General features: G+C 36.9%; 1 non-coding gene across 1 annotated transcript; it reads left to right on the top strand.

Annotated features, from left to right (window-relative positions):
* The first annotated feature begins 6,916 nt into the window (after positions 1-6,916).
* Positions 6,917-7,024, top strand: LOC112753105 (small nucleolar RNA R71). Its single transcript, XR_003177503.1, has one exon. It is a non-coding gene; the product is annotated as a small nucleolar RNA R71 (small nucleolar RNA).
* Positions 7,025-15,735: the final 8,711 nt, after the last annotated feature.

The following is a 15,735-nucleotide window of genomic DNA, read 5'->3' as shown; positions in this document are numbered from 1 at the left end:
AACGGAGTCCCAGTCAAATTGGTATCTCTGGCGCTGAAGGGCGGCTTCTTGAAAAGCGTCCATTCCTGTTGGAATAGGGGGAAGACTCAGAGCTTGCTGAATGGCCTCTTCTGTGATGGGGACTTGCTTCTGCCGGACATAAACAGACTGCAAGGTCGGCATGTAGAAGTTGGAGTAGAACTCAACTACCCAAGAAAGATTGACCTACCTTGGCTGTCTCTGTAGGAAACCCCATTGTCTTCGCTCAATTTGCGGCTCAACAAAGGTGGCAATATTGGACGGGAGGATAAGAAGGTATTCATTGTTATAGTTCCTTTCTGCCAGGATAGGGAACATCTGCTCACAGTAGCGATTGAAAAATCGCGCAGCGTCCTTTGCTGGAAAGGCTTTCTCCTTTTCATCAACCCTTATTATCCTCTTAACTCGTTTTGTTGAGGGCTTGAGTGCAGTTGAAGAAGGCTCTGCCACTAATGCTCTTTTAGTTCCTCTTCTTGCTGGTGGTTTGGAAGTTGCTCTCTCCTTTCCTTTCTTGGTGGCCATCCTGAAAGAAGGGAAGAGAAAGAAAATTAAATTTAAAGAGATATACAGCAAGGAAGGAAACGGAAAAGAAGGTGAATGATGCACAGCAAAATGTAGATGACATTAACACATGCTCTCGAGTGCATATGAAAAGCCAACAGTGGAAAATAACTGGTGCATACAAAGACAAGTGGATGCAAGGCATTTATTGGCATGCCAGAAAAGGGCATGAGTAGCATAGACCAAGCAATACTTTGTAACAAGCCAAAATGTTTTTATTGACAATAAAATTCAATTAATATAATAGTAAGGGAAAGTTGTGAAAAGCAAGCATTGAATAGTATAGCATAGAGAAGTGCATAATGCCATATGAGCTTTTTCACAAACACATAGCATGCATGGTGAATAGGGTATACAAAATATGAAGATGAATATGCAAGCAATCCCTTAAATAGGAGAAAGAAAAAAATAGATGTCAAATAATTTGTAATAATCCATAAGCATATATTGAGGGATGATGACTCCAAAAAGTTTCTAGCACCATGTAAAAAGGAAAAGAAGGAGAAGAAAAATAAAATAAAAAAATTAAAAAGAAAAAGAAAAGAAAAGGACATAATAATATATATACATAAAATAATAAGAATGATAGAAAAGAGAAGATGGAAGAAGAAGGTAAAACCTTGTTAATGGTGGTGAGAGAGATAGAGAGTGAAAGGTGAGATAGAAAGGGAAAAGGGGAAGGAAGAAATAAGGAGGCAAAAGAAAAATTAGGATTGGGAGGGGGGGGAAGATAAGGTATGTGGCAATTTTAGGTTGAGCTGTGCGGCGCATGCGACGCGGCCGCGTGGGGCACGCGTTCGCATGGGTGCGCTTCCAGGTAAGGAAGGCGCGATCGCGTCGGTCACGCGGTCGTGTGACCCATGTTACGCTGCTGGCGCAAGTGCAGCCTCGCTCCAGCACAACTCTCTGTTCAATTTATTTTAATTGCCAAAATTGGGTGACGCGATCGCATGGGTCACGCGATCGCGTGAGTGTGCGTTAGAAATGGGTGACGCGGCCACGTCGGCGACACGGTCGCGTGACAAGGATTGTGCTTCCAGCACCAATCCAGCATCACTCTCACACAGAATGTTACTGTGCACCCTTTTACGTCGAAAACTCAGGGCACGCGGCCGCGTGGGGCACGCGGTCGCGTGGGAGGCCATGATTCCCATGCGACACGAACGCGTCAGGGACGCGGTCGTGTGGGTCGATTTGTGCCATTGGCACGCCTCCAGCCACACTCCAGCTAACTCTCTGTTCATTTATTTTTTTTCTCCATCGCCCTTGCGACGTGGACGCGTCGCTGATGCGATCGCGTCGCGTGACGAAAACCCTTTTTTTTTAAGGAAATATAAAGACATGTAAATGAAAGAGCACAAAAGCACTAATAAAGAGAAGAGTTATTAAAGAAGAAAAACTAAAAGTGAAGAAAAGAACGATCATACCGCGGTGGGTTGTCTCCCACCAAGCACTTTGCTTTAATGTCCGTAAGTTGGACGCTCCATTAGCTCAATCTACTGCGATGTGGGGATCTTCCAAGCGGAAGATCTCAAGCTCCTTATTTTTCTGCACCTTCTCACCATGGTATAGCTTCAGGCGTTGTCCATTAACCTTAATAAGTTCAGAGCTTGAAGGATGGCTTAGGTGATAAACTCCGTACGGTTCAGCCTTCTCTACTCTGTATGGACCTTCCCATTTTGATCTCAACTTATCGGGCATGAGCCTTAGTCGAGATTTGTAAAGGAGGACAAAATCTCCAGGTTTGAACTCTTTCTTCTTCATGTTTTGATCATGCACAGCTTTCATCTTTTTCTTGTAAATTCTGGAATTCTCATAAGCTTCTAGGCGAAGGTTCTCCAGTTCCTGCAGTTGCAACTTTCTTTCAACTCCAGCATTCTCAATTCCCATGTTGCACTCCTTAACTACCCAGAAGGCTCTGTGTTCTATTTTAACTGGGAGATGACAAGCTTTTCCGTAAACCAAGCGGAAGGGGCTCATCCCAATGGGTGTCTTGTATGCTGTTCTATATGCCCACAGTGCATCTTGTAGCCTGGTGCTCCAGTCTTTTCTATGAGGCTTTACTATCTTTTGCAAGATACGCTTAATTTCTCTGTTTGACACCTCGGCTTGCCCATTAGTTTGGGGATAGTAAGCTGTTGCAACTTTATGGATTATCCCATGCTTCTTTATCAATCATGTTAGTCTCCTGTTACAAAAATGGGTGCCTTGATCGCTCACGATCGCTCGTGGTGATCCAAAGCGACGTATAATATGGTTTCTCACAAAGGAAACAACAGTGTTAGCATCATCAGTGCGGGTAGGAATTGCTTCCACCCATTTGGAAACATAATCCACAGCTAACAATATATAAAAATATCCATTAGAATTTGGAAATGGACCCATGAAGTCAATGCCCCAAACATCAAAAATTTCACAGAAGAGCATATATTGTTGAGGCATCTCATCCCTCCTGGATATATTACCAAATTTCTGGCATGGGGGGCAAGATTTACAAAACTCAGCAGCGTCTCTAAAAAGAGTAGGCCACCAGAATCTGCAGTCTAAGATCTTTCTAGCTGTTCTTTGAGGGCCAAAATGTCCTCCACTCTCAGATGAGTAACAGGCCTCTAAAATGGACTGGAATTCTGATTGAGACACACAGCGTCTAATTATCTGGTCAGCGCCACATCTCTATAAATATGGGTCATCCCATATATAATATTTAGACTCGCTTTTCAGCTTGTCTCTTTGATGTTTAGAAAAATGTGGAAGAAATGTGCGGCTAACTAAATAATTAGCGACAGGTGCATACCAAGGGGCTACCTCGAATACTGCTTGCAGGTTGTCAAAAGGAAAATTATCATCTATAGGAGTAGAATCATCCTTAATATGTTCAAGGTGACTCAAGTGGTCTGCTACTAAATTATGATTACCACTCCTATCCTTTATTTCTAAATCAAATTCTTGTAACAGCAGTATCCAACGTATAAGTCTTGGTTTAGATTCCTTTTTAGCTAATAGATACTTTAGAGCTGCATGGTCCGAATACACTACTACTCTAGTACCAAGTAAATAAGCTCGGAATTTATCCAGAGCAAAAACAATAGCAAGAAGCTCTTTCTCAGTAGTAGTATAATTGGACTGAGCAGTGTCTAAAGTCTTAGACGCATAGGCAATAACAAAAGGATCCTTACCTTCACGCTGAGCCAGCGCTGCTCCTACTGCATGGTTGGAAGCATCGCACATGATTTCAAACGGCTGGCTCCAGTCTGGTCCTCTCATAATTGGGGCTTGAGTTAGAGCAGTCTTCAGCTTATCAAACGCTTGTTTGCAATCCTCACTGAACTCGAACTCAATATCCTTCTGCAGTAATCTGGATAAGGGAAGTGCCACCTTACTAAAGTCCTTAATAAATCTCCTGTAGAAACCTGCATGGCCAAGGAACGAACGAACTTCCCTCACAGAAGAGGGGTAAGGTAAACTAGAAATAACATTCACCTTTGCTGGGTCTACAGAAATGCCATTATTAGATATCACATGTCCTAATACAATCCCTTGTTTTACCATAAAGTGGCATTTTTCGAAATTCAATACAAGGTTTGTATTAACACATCTATCTAATACTCTAGATAATCCCTCTAAGCAAAGGTTAAAAGAATCACCATAAACGCTAAAATCGTCCATAAAAACTTCCATACAGTCCTCAATAAGATCAGAGAAAAGACTCATCATGCACCTTTGGAAGGTAGCTGGTGCATTGCACAAGCTAAAGGGCATTCTCTTATAAGCATAAGTCCCAAAAGGGCATGTAAAAGTAGTCTTTTTCTGATCCTCAGGAGCTATATGAATCTGGAAATAACCTGTGTAACCATCTAAAAAGCAATAATGTGATTTACCTGACAGGCGATCCAGCATTTGATCAATGAATGGAAGTGGGTAGTGATCCTTACGGGTAGCTTGGTTGAGACGCCTGTAATCAATGCAGACTCTCCAAGCATTCTGAACTCTAGTTGCTATGAGCTCTCCATGCTCACTCTTCACTGTAGTGACTCCAGATTTCTTGGGCATCACTTGTACTGGGCTTACCCATTCACTGTCTGAAATGGGATATATGATACCTGCTTCCAATAGTCTGGTCACTTCCTTTTTGACAACTTCCAAGATGGTGGGGATTCAATCTTCTTTGTGGTTGATGGACAGGTCTTGCTCCCTCTTCTAAAAATATTCTGTGCTCGCATACTTGAGGGTTGATTCCCACTATGTCTGCCAAACTCCACCCAATTGCCTTCTTATGCTTCCTTAGTACATCAAGTAACTGCTCTTCTTGTTGAGAAGTCAGTTCCCTTGCAATAATAACCGGAAGCTTCTGCTCATCCTCAAGATAAGCATATTTGAGATGTGGAGGGAGAGATTTCAATTCTAACTTTTGATCATGGGCGGGCTCTGGATTATCTGGGGCTTGTGAAAATGGCGAAGTGCCCCCATTGTCAGTTAAGAGGGTCCCCACACTTGGACCTTGTCCAGTGTGCCTCTCTTCAAACTCTTCTTTTTGAACTTCAGCCACACTTTCGTCTATGACATCACACTGGAAGATAGAACAATCTTCTGGGGGGTTGTCAATGACTCCATTCAGATTGAAGATTATTATGCGGCCATCTATTTCAAAGGAGTATGTTCCTAAAAAAGCATCCAATTTGAATTTTGATGAATTCAGGAATGGTCTTCCAAGTAGGATTGATGATGGCTTATCCGAATCATTGTGGGGCATCTCCAAGATATAAAAATCAGTGGGAAATGTGAGCCCTTTAATGTTCACCAAAACATCTTCAGCAACTCCAGCCACTGTAATAATGCTTTTATCTGCTAACACAAAACGAGCTGCCGACCTTTTTAAGGGAGGGAGCCTCAAAACATAATATATAGACAAAGGCATTATACTGACACATGCTCCTAAATCACACATGCAATCATAAATTACTACACCACCAATAGTACAACTAACTATGCAAGGACTTGGATCACTACATTTTTCAGGTAATCCTCCCATTAAAGCAGATATAGAACTACCTAAAGGAATAGTTTCTAATTCATTAATTTTGTCTTTATGGATACATAAGTCTTTTAGAAACTTTGCATATTTAGGTACCTGTTGAATAACATCAAAAAGGGGAACAGTTACCTCAACCTTTTTGAATATCTCTACCATTTTAGGATCGGGTTCCAGCTACTTCATGGGCTTTCTTGCAAGTTGTGGAAATGGAATAGGAGTAGTGTTTTCTGTGGTGCCTGCGCCTTTTGGTGCTTCCTCCTGTGGTTGAGCTGTTTCTTCTTCAGCTGTGTTCTGTATATCCTCTTCCTCTTCAACATCTTCGATTTCTACCACCTCTTAAGCTGATGTGTATTCTGGTGAGCTTGGTTCCTCCTGATTCCTCTCCTGCAGTATGGTTCCGGACCTTAGGGTGATGGCATTAATGCCTCCCTTTGGATTGGGTAATGGTTGAGAGGGGATTCCAGTGGTGCTTGAAGGTTGGTTACTGGAATTTTGTGTTGATCCAAATTGTGTCATAAAAGCTTGCAGAGTAGAGGTGAGACCATTCAGACTGGTATTAATACTATTCATGATGTTGTTTTCCATTGTCTGTTATCTTTTCTCAAAAGATTGTAGTAGATCTTCATTAGAAGATAACAAAGAATGAGTAAATTGAGAGGTCTGCTGCGGATTGCTCTGTGGTCCTTAGTTCTGCCTTAGGTAAGGTGCTCTGTAAGGTTGATTTTGCTGCCTGTTGTTGTTATTGTTCCACTTCTGATTTCCCTGATTATCTCTGCCTCCTCTGTTATTGTTGTCCCTCAAATTCTGGTTTGAATTGTCCTGCCATCCATGGTTATTATTTCCACTTTGATTGTACCCTTGGTTGGGGCGGTCATAGAAGTTGTGAGTGGATGCCACCATGTTGTCTTCTTGTTGGAGCTGCGGGCATTCATCAGTGTAATGGCTATAATCAGCACAGATTCCGCAAATTTTTTGTGGGACTAGTTGTTGGTTTTGCTGTGGTGGAGGAGGGTGAGCTTGCTGAGCTTGTTGATTCAACTGCATTTGCTTCAGCAAGTTGGTCATTTCACAGATGCTTTAAGTTAGAGCAGCAATCTCTCTGCTAGAAGATACTTTTGCAACAGCTTTTGAACGGCCTTGCTTCTGTCTGTGGTTCCTAGTGGATTCAGCTAAATCACTGATCAATTGCCAAGCTTCATCAGTGGTCTTGTACTTCTTCATAGACCCATTGCTGGCACTTTCCAGTGTGGTCTTATCTTGGGGCCTCATACCCTGTGTAATATAGCTGAGTAGCACGATCTTGTCAATCATGTGATGGGGGCATGCTTCCAGAAGATTATTGAAGCGCTCCCAGTATTCAAAGAGAGTCTCATTGTCATCCTGAACAATTGTGGAGATATCCTTCCTCAGTTTATCAGTAACTTCAGATGGAAAGAATTTCTCCAGAAACTCCTTTCTGAGTGTATCCCAGTTGGATATATTTGCTAGAGGTTGAATGTAGTACCACTCTCTTGCTTTTCCCTCAAGAGAAAATGGAAAAGCTTTCAGCAGAATTGAAGTTTCATCAGTGCCATCACGCCTGACAGTAGAACAGGCTGCCTGGAAATCTCTCAAGTGCTTGATAGGCTCTTGAGCAGGTAGGCCATGAAACTTGGGCATCAAATTTAGCAGTGCGGTCTTTATTTCAAAATCTGTAGCTACCGCTGCATGATGCGCTTGAAACGGTTGCATTGTAAAATCAGGGGCTCCTTCCTCCTGGATGATAACTCTCCTAGCTGCCATGTTTTCTGCACGTAAAACAACCGAATCAGTAGAACGGGGGCTGGTTTCTTCCTCAGATTCACTTTCAGATCTGCCTTCAGAGCGGGCTAACCGACGCTGTTCTCGCCTTATTCGTGAAATTGTCCTTTCAATTTCAGGATCGAATATTAGCAAGCGTGGATCAGGAAGTGAACGCGTCATTTGACGGAAGAAACATGCAGCTCATAGTAGCAAAATAAAATAAAATGTAAATAAATATATTCTAATCAATAAAATTAGCACTCTATTGCAACTCCCCGGCAACGGCGCCAAAAATTGATGAGACGCAGAAGCTGATGAATTAAAAATTATTAAAATGGTTACGTTGCAAGTATAGTTCTTAACTCACCGAAAATCTGCCTATCAATTTAGAAGTATGTCACAGAGAGTTTGAATTAAAAATTACTGGGAGTTTTAAGTCCCAGGTCGTCTCCCAACGAGTTGCAGAAAAGTGTGCTATCTTATTAATCAGATGTTCAAAGAAGTTGAGTTAAGTAAATTAGAATTTAAATTGAGGAAATTTAATTAATATGAGTAAAAGCCTTGACTGGGAGTTGATTAGTTGGAATTTCTACTATTGATGGAGTGATTGTAAGATTAATTTATAATTAATGGTTGTTTTGTTTGGTTATCCTTTACTAGGTAAGGGAAAGTCAAACAAGTTGGAATGCCAGATCTGTTCACAAGTTGCAACCCACTTAGTTCAAAGGGATTGGCGTTGGTGACAGGATAGCAATCCAACATTTAACCCAATTACAAATTTTTCCTTTAATCCTTCAAACTCAAGAGTTCCTTTTAATCAACTCCCCATCAAGTAAAGAAACTACTCACGCATTGTAAATAATAAATCCATAGCACATGAAAGGGAATTAAAAGAAGACATGATTATTGGAATTAAAATTGAATTAAAAAGAAATAATCCTTGCATTAATTAATCATAAAAGTATTCAAATAACAAAATTAAACAAAACAAAGAACATGGAAGAGTGAAACTAAGTTAAGAAAACGAACTAGAATGACGAAGTCTTGATGATGAATTAACTCTTCTCAATGTTCCAATGCTAAGATCAATTGAAAATTAAAAATTCTAAAACCAAGAGAGAAAAACCTAAGAGAGTAAAACTAGATCTAAAACTGTCTCTGAATGAATGTGTTGTTTGTTTCTGCATATTCTCTGACTCTAGTCTGCTGTTCCGGGCCGAGAACTGGGTCGAAATAGGGTCCAAAATTGCCCCCAGCAAATTCTGCAGATTATGCAGATCGCACATGTCACGCGATTGCGTCATCCATGCAGACGCGTCACTTGTGCTTTTCCTCGCCACGCGTTCGCGTCGTCCACGCTACCGCGTCGCTTGGGCTTTCCAATCCGCGCGGCCGCGTGAGCCATGTGGCCGCGTCGCTGCGATTTGCTCTCCTTCGCGCGGTCGCGTGAGCCATGCGACCGCGTCACTTCTCGCTGGTTATCTCCTCAAATTCTTGTGTTTCTTCGATTTTTGCTAGCTTCCTTCCCAATCTCCAACTCATTCATGCCCTATAAAATCTGAAACACTTAACACACAGATCACGGCATCGAATGGAATAAAAGAGAATGAAAATTAAATAATTAAAGTCTCTAGGAAGCAGTTTTCAAACATGTAATAAATTCCGGAAAGAAATCTAATATGCATGCTAATTTAATGAATAAGTGGGTAAGGATCATGATAAAACCACATAATTAAACACAATATAAACCATAAAATAGTGGTTTATCAATATCTTTCACCTCACATCTTAAAAAATGTTCTCCATTCTCATAGTTCTATTTTTAAAATATTTTTTTTATTTTTATTTTATGTCGGCTTACAAGGTTTCAATAGAAAACTTTAATTTTAATAAAACTACATTAATTCTACTATAATTAAGATAAAAATAAATTTAATATTATTAAATATATCATATAATAAAAATAATAAAAGTAAAATACTCAAATTTTAATAAAGATATAATATAGTTTTAAAAGAAAAAATATCATAGATACTAAATAATTTTTTATAAAAGTAACTAATGCTAAAGTGTCATGAGGTGATTAGAGTCTATTTTACTTATAATTAATAGTTATTGATCTTATCCAATATATATAAGTGTAATAACAATTCTGTAATGGTTGTTGATAATCACAAACTCATCAATAAACTCTTCTTTTTTTCTTTTTCTCTCAGTCTCTAATCTTTTCATCCCCTCTCTCATTTAAGGCTTGATACCTTATATGGTATCAGAGCCGTTTAACCATGGCTATTCCGAAGTTAATTCGCAATTGAACAACCAAATCAGAGCTCAAGCATAATCATCGATTCAAGATTTCACACTATCACTAGAGTTAAAGCTGGACACTCTCAATTTTATGCTATAAAGGGATCAGGTCGAGGCTACAATCGAGGATTATGAGCTCTTAGATCATTTCACCGAAAAAAGTATTCTAGTAAAGTTTGACTGAAAAAGATCGAGTGACAGAAACAGTATCAGCGAGCTACAAAAAGTGGAAGAAGTAAGATGCACACAAAAGCTTGGTTGTTAGTATCAATGAGCAAGAATTTCACTACAATTATGGTAGGATGCGAGTTTAAACATCAGATTTGGTCAAGATTTAACATATTCTTCATTATACAGGTTAGAAAAAAATTATGCACCACAAAAACAAATTTAAGAACTATAAAAAAAACTAGCTCAATTAATTATTACCTCTTAGATAAAAGAAATAGTAGATTCCTTATTTTTATTGGAGATAATATATCTAAAATTGAATGGCTTGCCAATAGAATTTAGTGCCATGATTATCTCAGTGGTGTCTAGAGTAGAACCTATTTTAGTTAGAGAGCTTGAGGCTTTACTGCTATCACATGAGTGTATGTTAGAAAAGTTTAAGAAGCTGGACTTGTTCATTCAAGAAAATGTTGCACACTTTGAAAGTCAAGGGCAAAGGCAACACCACAGATTCTTTAATCAATCAAATTTTAGAGAAAGAGGACGATTTAGTTTTTGTGATAGAAGAGGTAGATCCAGTGGATACAGAGGAGGTGGCACGTTTTCAGGAACAAGAACTATCTGTCAACTGTGTAATAAGTTTGGGCATACTACAGTTTAATAATGGTATAGGTATGATGAAGGATCGGATTCATATAGGGCTATGATTCAAGAAATTATGATATTCGGAGTAATGATTCAAGAAATTTTAATTTGCCAATTCACCAAGTCAGAGATTAAGGCCACCAACTACAAATCTAACAATGAACAGTCAAATTGCAACACCTTCAACAATAGCTAACCTAAGCTGGTATCCGGACTCGGGAGTAACTCATCATATGACTCCAAATCTGTACAATTTGATGCAGAAGACAGTTTATGATGGACCTTATCAGATCTAGTTGGAGATGGTGTAGGTTTGTAAATAACTTATGTTAAAAATTTGTTATTTAAATTTGATTTGAACTCAAAGTTGTTTAAACTTGTCAATTTGTTGCATGTCCCCAATATTACCTAGAATTTAATCTATTTTAATAAGTTTGCTAAAAATAATAATGTATTTTTTGAACTGTATGATTATTTTTGTTGTGTAAAATCTCAGGAGACTAAGGAGGTTTTACTCCTTGGATCTGTGGAAAATGGTCTCTAGAAGTTCTATAATTTCAACTTAGCTTTACTGCTTGCACGCTGAAGGCATTATTAGTCACAAATTTCTATCACAACCCTTTTTGACTTTGGCATAATAGGCTGGGTTATCCATCCTCATCTATTTTAGCTAAAATAGTGCAATTTTGCAATGTAAAATTCTGAATTCCCAAGTTTATTTATAAAGCTTGCTAGAGAAAAAATCACACAATTTACCTTTTCTAAACTCCACCACTATGTGTATTCGTCTCTCGAATAGTGTGTTCAAATATATGGAGGTGTTCTCCTATTTCTAAAATAAATGGTGCTATATATTATTTTCAATTTCTTGATGCTTATTCTAGATTCACTTGGCTTTACTTAATCTCATCTAGATCACAGCTTAAATAAGTTTTTAAAAATTTTCAAAACATGGTTGCATTGCAATTGAATTTCAAGATTAGAATGTTTCAAAGTGATAATGCTAAGGTGTATGTTAGTCTGTCTCAAAGCTTGTAGGAACAAGGAATTGTGCACTGATTCGTATATCTGCATGTTCATCAACAAAATGGTGTCTCAAAAAAGAAGCATCAATATATTGTAGAGATGAGATTGACATTAATGGCGATGCTAGTGTACCTCTAAAATATTGGGGAGAAACATTTCTCACAGCTACTCAGTTAATCAACATTTTACCTACCCCTGTGCTAAATAACATGTCACCCAATGAAAATATTGTTAAAGAAGTGACCAAATTATCAGAATATAAAAGTATTTGGGTGCCTTTGTTTCCCTCATTTGAGGGCCTATAAACAACACAAATTGAATTTTCAATCTAAACCTCTTTCTTGGCTATGGTACACAACACAAGGGATTAGGTGTTTGCTGTCCTCCGATAAGGTTATTATCACAAGGCATTGTGTCTTTGATGAGGAAACATTTCCTTTCCAAAATGCTACCTCAACCATCTCTCTCTCATAACATTGATCCCTCACCAATTCCACCTATACACATTTATCATTACCATCAATAACCTCAACCATGTCCTACAAATAACTCACGACCTGCTTTAAACTAAGACTGCCTCTGTCTCAACCTTCTACTTACTACCCACATTCTATCCCAACAATCAACCTTCTTCCCAACAACTTTCAGTACCCAATCCCTCTCCTCTACAACAAGAACAATCTTCCACACCTCCACCACTATCCCTAGCACTCACAACATGATCATATGGTCTAAAGTAGGGGTCTTTAAACCCAAAGTGTTTAATGCCTTCCTTGAACCAAAAATTATTAAGCAAGCATTGGCTTTTCCTCATTGGAAACAAGCTATGAATAAGGAATATGCTACACTAATGAGAAATAATACCTGGAGTTTAGTGAAGCTGCCATCCAATAAGAATGCAATTGGAAGCAAATGGGTCTTTAGAGCTAATTACAATGTTGATAGCTCACTTTAGAAGTATAAAGCGCATCTTGTGACTCAAGGCTTTTACTAATAACCTGTCCGTAACTTTAAAAAACATTTAGTCCCATTATATAACCAGCATCTATTATAATGATTCTCTCTATTGCAGTCTCTAATAATTGGCAAATTCGTCAATTGAATGTAAATAATACCTTTCTCAATGGCAATCTCAAAGAAGAAGTCTATATGATTCAATCGAAAGGTTATGAAATTGGAGACAACTCCATTATTTGCAAACTCGGTAAATCTCTCTATAGGCTCAAACAGGCCCCAAGAGCTTAGTATCTCAAGTTGGCTAGCATTTTTAAATCAATAGAGTTTCAATCAACGAAATCTAATGTGTCGATCTTCAGCAGGTTTGATGGTTGTCAAAGAATATTTTCTCTTATTTATGTGGATGATATAATCATGACTAGTAGCTCCTCTACACTTATTCACATCTTCGTCAAGCAATTGCACTCTAAATTTTCTCTTAAAGACATGGGGACAATCCACTACTTTCTTAGTCTCCATGTTACCTCTGACAACTCAGGAAAAATTATCAATCAGGCCAAATACATATAAGAAGTATTTAAAAAGGCCAAGATGAGTGATTGTAAACGCTATACTACGCCGATAGCTTCTGATGCTAAGATGTCCAGTAGGATGGCTCCCCTTTTTCTGATCGAGTCTCTATCAAATAGTTGTTAATAGCCTTCAATACATTACTGTGACTCGACCCGAGATTGCTTATGTGGTAAATCGGTTTTGCCAGTTCATGCAACAGCTGCTTGATTCACATTAGAAGGTGGTCAAGCGAGTTTTGAGGTACTTAAGTGGGACTACATCCTATGTTTACACATCTCTCCTTCAAATGATCATAGACTAATTGGTTACACTAACAACAACTGGGTCAGTAATCCGAATGATCATAAATTTACAAACGGCTAATGTGTGTTCTATGGGGCTAATTTAGTAGCGTGGTCCTCCAAGAAGCAACATGTCGTGTCTTGGTATAGTACTGAGGCAGAGTATCGAGGATTGCTGCATTAATTTCTAAAATAACTTAGCTCAAGTATCTGTTGAATGAGCTGTAAATGCCCCCTTCGAAGTCCTCCTCTCATCTATTATGACAATCTTGGAGCTATTCAACTTGTTGCAAACCTAATTTTTCACTCAAAATCTAAGCACTTTGCTATGAATTTGAGTTTTGCTCGAGATCATATTACCAAAAGGGGAGTTATCATCAAGCACGTTCCTGGAAGTGTTTGGATGGTAGACATCTTTACGAAGTTTGTGTCTTCCAAGCTGTTTCACATTATTCAAAACAAACTTAGGATTGTTGATTGTCAAGTCCTGATGAGAGAGGATGATAGGAGTAAGCAGCACTAAGGTGTCATAAGGTGGTTAGAATTTGTTAAGTGTCTGTTACGCTTGTAGTTAGTAGTTACTGAACTCATCCACTATATATAAGTGTAATAGCAACTTTGTAATGGTGGTTGATAATCACAAACTCATTAAGATCTTCTCTTTTCCTTCTTTTCCACTTTTTGATCTTCATCTTTAAAACAAAATTAAAAAACGAAAAATAATGTTTGAATAAGATGAAAATGGGTGATGGAAAGAAAGAATTGAAAGATAAGATGTGTATAACATGATGGTGGATCCAAAAATTTTAAATAGAGAGAACTGAAATCTAAAAATTTATATAATCAAATATTGTATTATATATTTAGTGATGTTGGCTTCTTTTATTTTGTTAATAAAAACATTTATTAATAAATATCATATCAAAATAGAAATTTATAGTAAAAAATAAATTTATATTTTAACGTCATTTATAACAAAAAGTATTTTTCTCTAATATTTTTTATGTATACATTTAAAATAAATTAGTAAATATAGTATGTAAGATATATTCATAAGAAAATACATAAAGTTTAAAATAAATGAACTTTATATATATATATATATATATATATATATATATATATATATATATATATATTCTTATTACATTTAGTTAGGAGTTATTATAAAAATTAAAGTATTTTCACATTATAATAGATGTAATAATTAAGAAAAAATGTAAAAAATAAAAGGAATAATAAAAACCATTGAACAAAATGACTTGACCTTTAAAAATATATTGTTATCAATGAAAAAGAGCTAATAAGATTTAAAAGGTAAGAAATGAAATTTGAACCTAGGTTGTGTAGTATAAAAACATTACTAAAAAATCACTTGAATAGCAAGAATATCATTAAATATTTCATATCATCTAATATTTATGAGAGTTTGAAAATTTGTTTTGGTGGAGAAAAAAAGAGGGGGGGGGGGGGGGGGCATGGCCACCACCTCTTGGATTTGGATTCGCCTGTATAACAGTAAAACTCTTAATACAAGGCTATTTGAGATCTTTCATGATTGATAGATAAATAAATGAATAATGCTAAAACAAATTTTCAGTTAAAATTAATCAAATTTTTAAAATTTTTTTATTTATCGTAAATTTTAGATCTTAAATCATAAATTATTGATTTTAAATTTTAAATTATAAATCTAAACTTTACAATTATTTAAAATTAACTAACTAAAGTAGGTTTTTTATATGAGTAATATTACACAAATATTTTTTTAGCCAAATCTAATTAAATTGACATAAGTTTAACAAAAAAAAAAAAAAAACAAGCATACATATGTTGCTTTTTTTTGTGTGTACTTTTTTAACATAAAAATTTTTGTTTGAGAGCATACAAACATATTGATATAACATATAAATTTTTAAATATAGCAAATAAATTTTCGTCGCGAATATAATTTGTTGGTTAAATAAGTTAATGTTCTAATAAATATATAATATTTCAAAAAATTTTGTGATATACATAAAAATTTTTATGTGTTGTATACAAGGACGAATCTTTGCATCGGCAATGAGGACCATGGCTGCCCCCAACTCTTTTATAAAATTATTAGTACTAGATGAGTAGATTTTTATTTGATATGATTAGTTTAATTGAGTATAACATTTTTTATGAACTCACCTTTTTCATTTTTATTGCATCTCCGATCCTACCAATCTCATACTCTCTTGTTTCCTATGTTTCATTATAGCTTTTTCATACAATTAATATAATTTTTTTATTTCACATGAATAACAAACTAATTAATTGAAGACTAACAAAACTTTTACACATTCTTAATATCACTCCCTACAAAGAAAAAAGCTAAAGACCTCAAAAAAAAAAAAT

Source organism: Arachis hypogaea, chromosome 15 (genome assembly GCF_003086295.3).
Source record: "Arachis hypogaea cultivar Tifrunner chromosome 15, arahy.Tifrunner.gnm2.J5K5, whole genome shotgun sequence".
In the NCBI taxonomy this organism is placed as follows: domain Eukaryota; kingdom Viridiplantae; phylum Streptophyta; class Magnoliopsida; order Fabales; family Fabaceae; genus Arachis; species Arachis hypogaea.
This window is presented reverse-complemented; position numbering and strand designations above follow the sequence as displayed.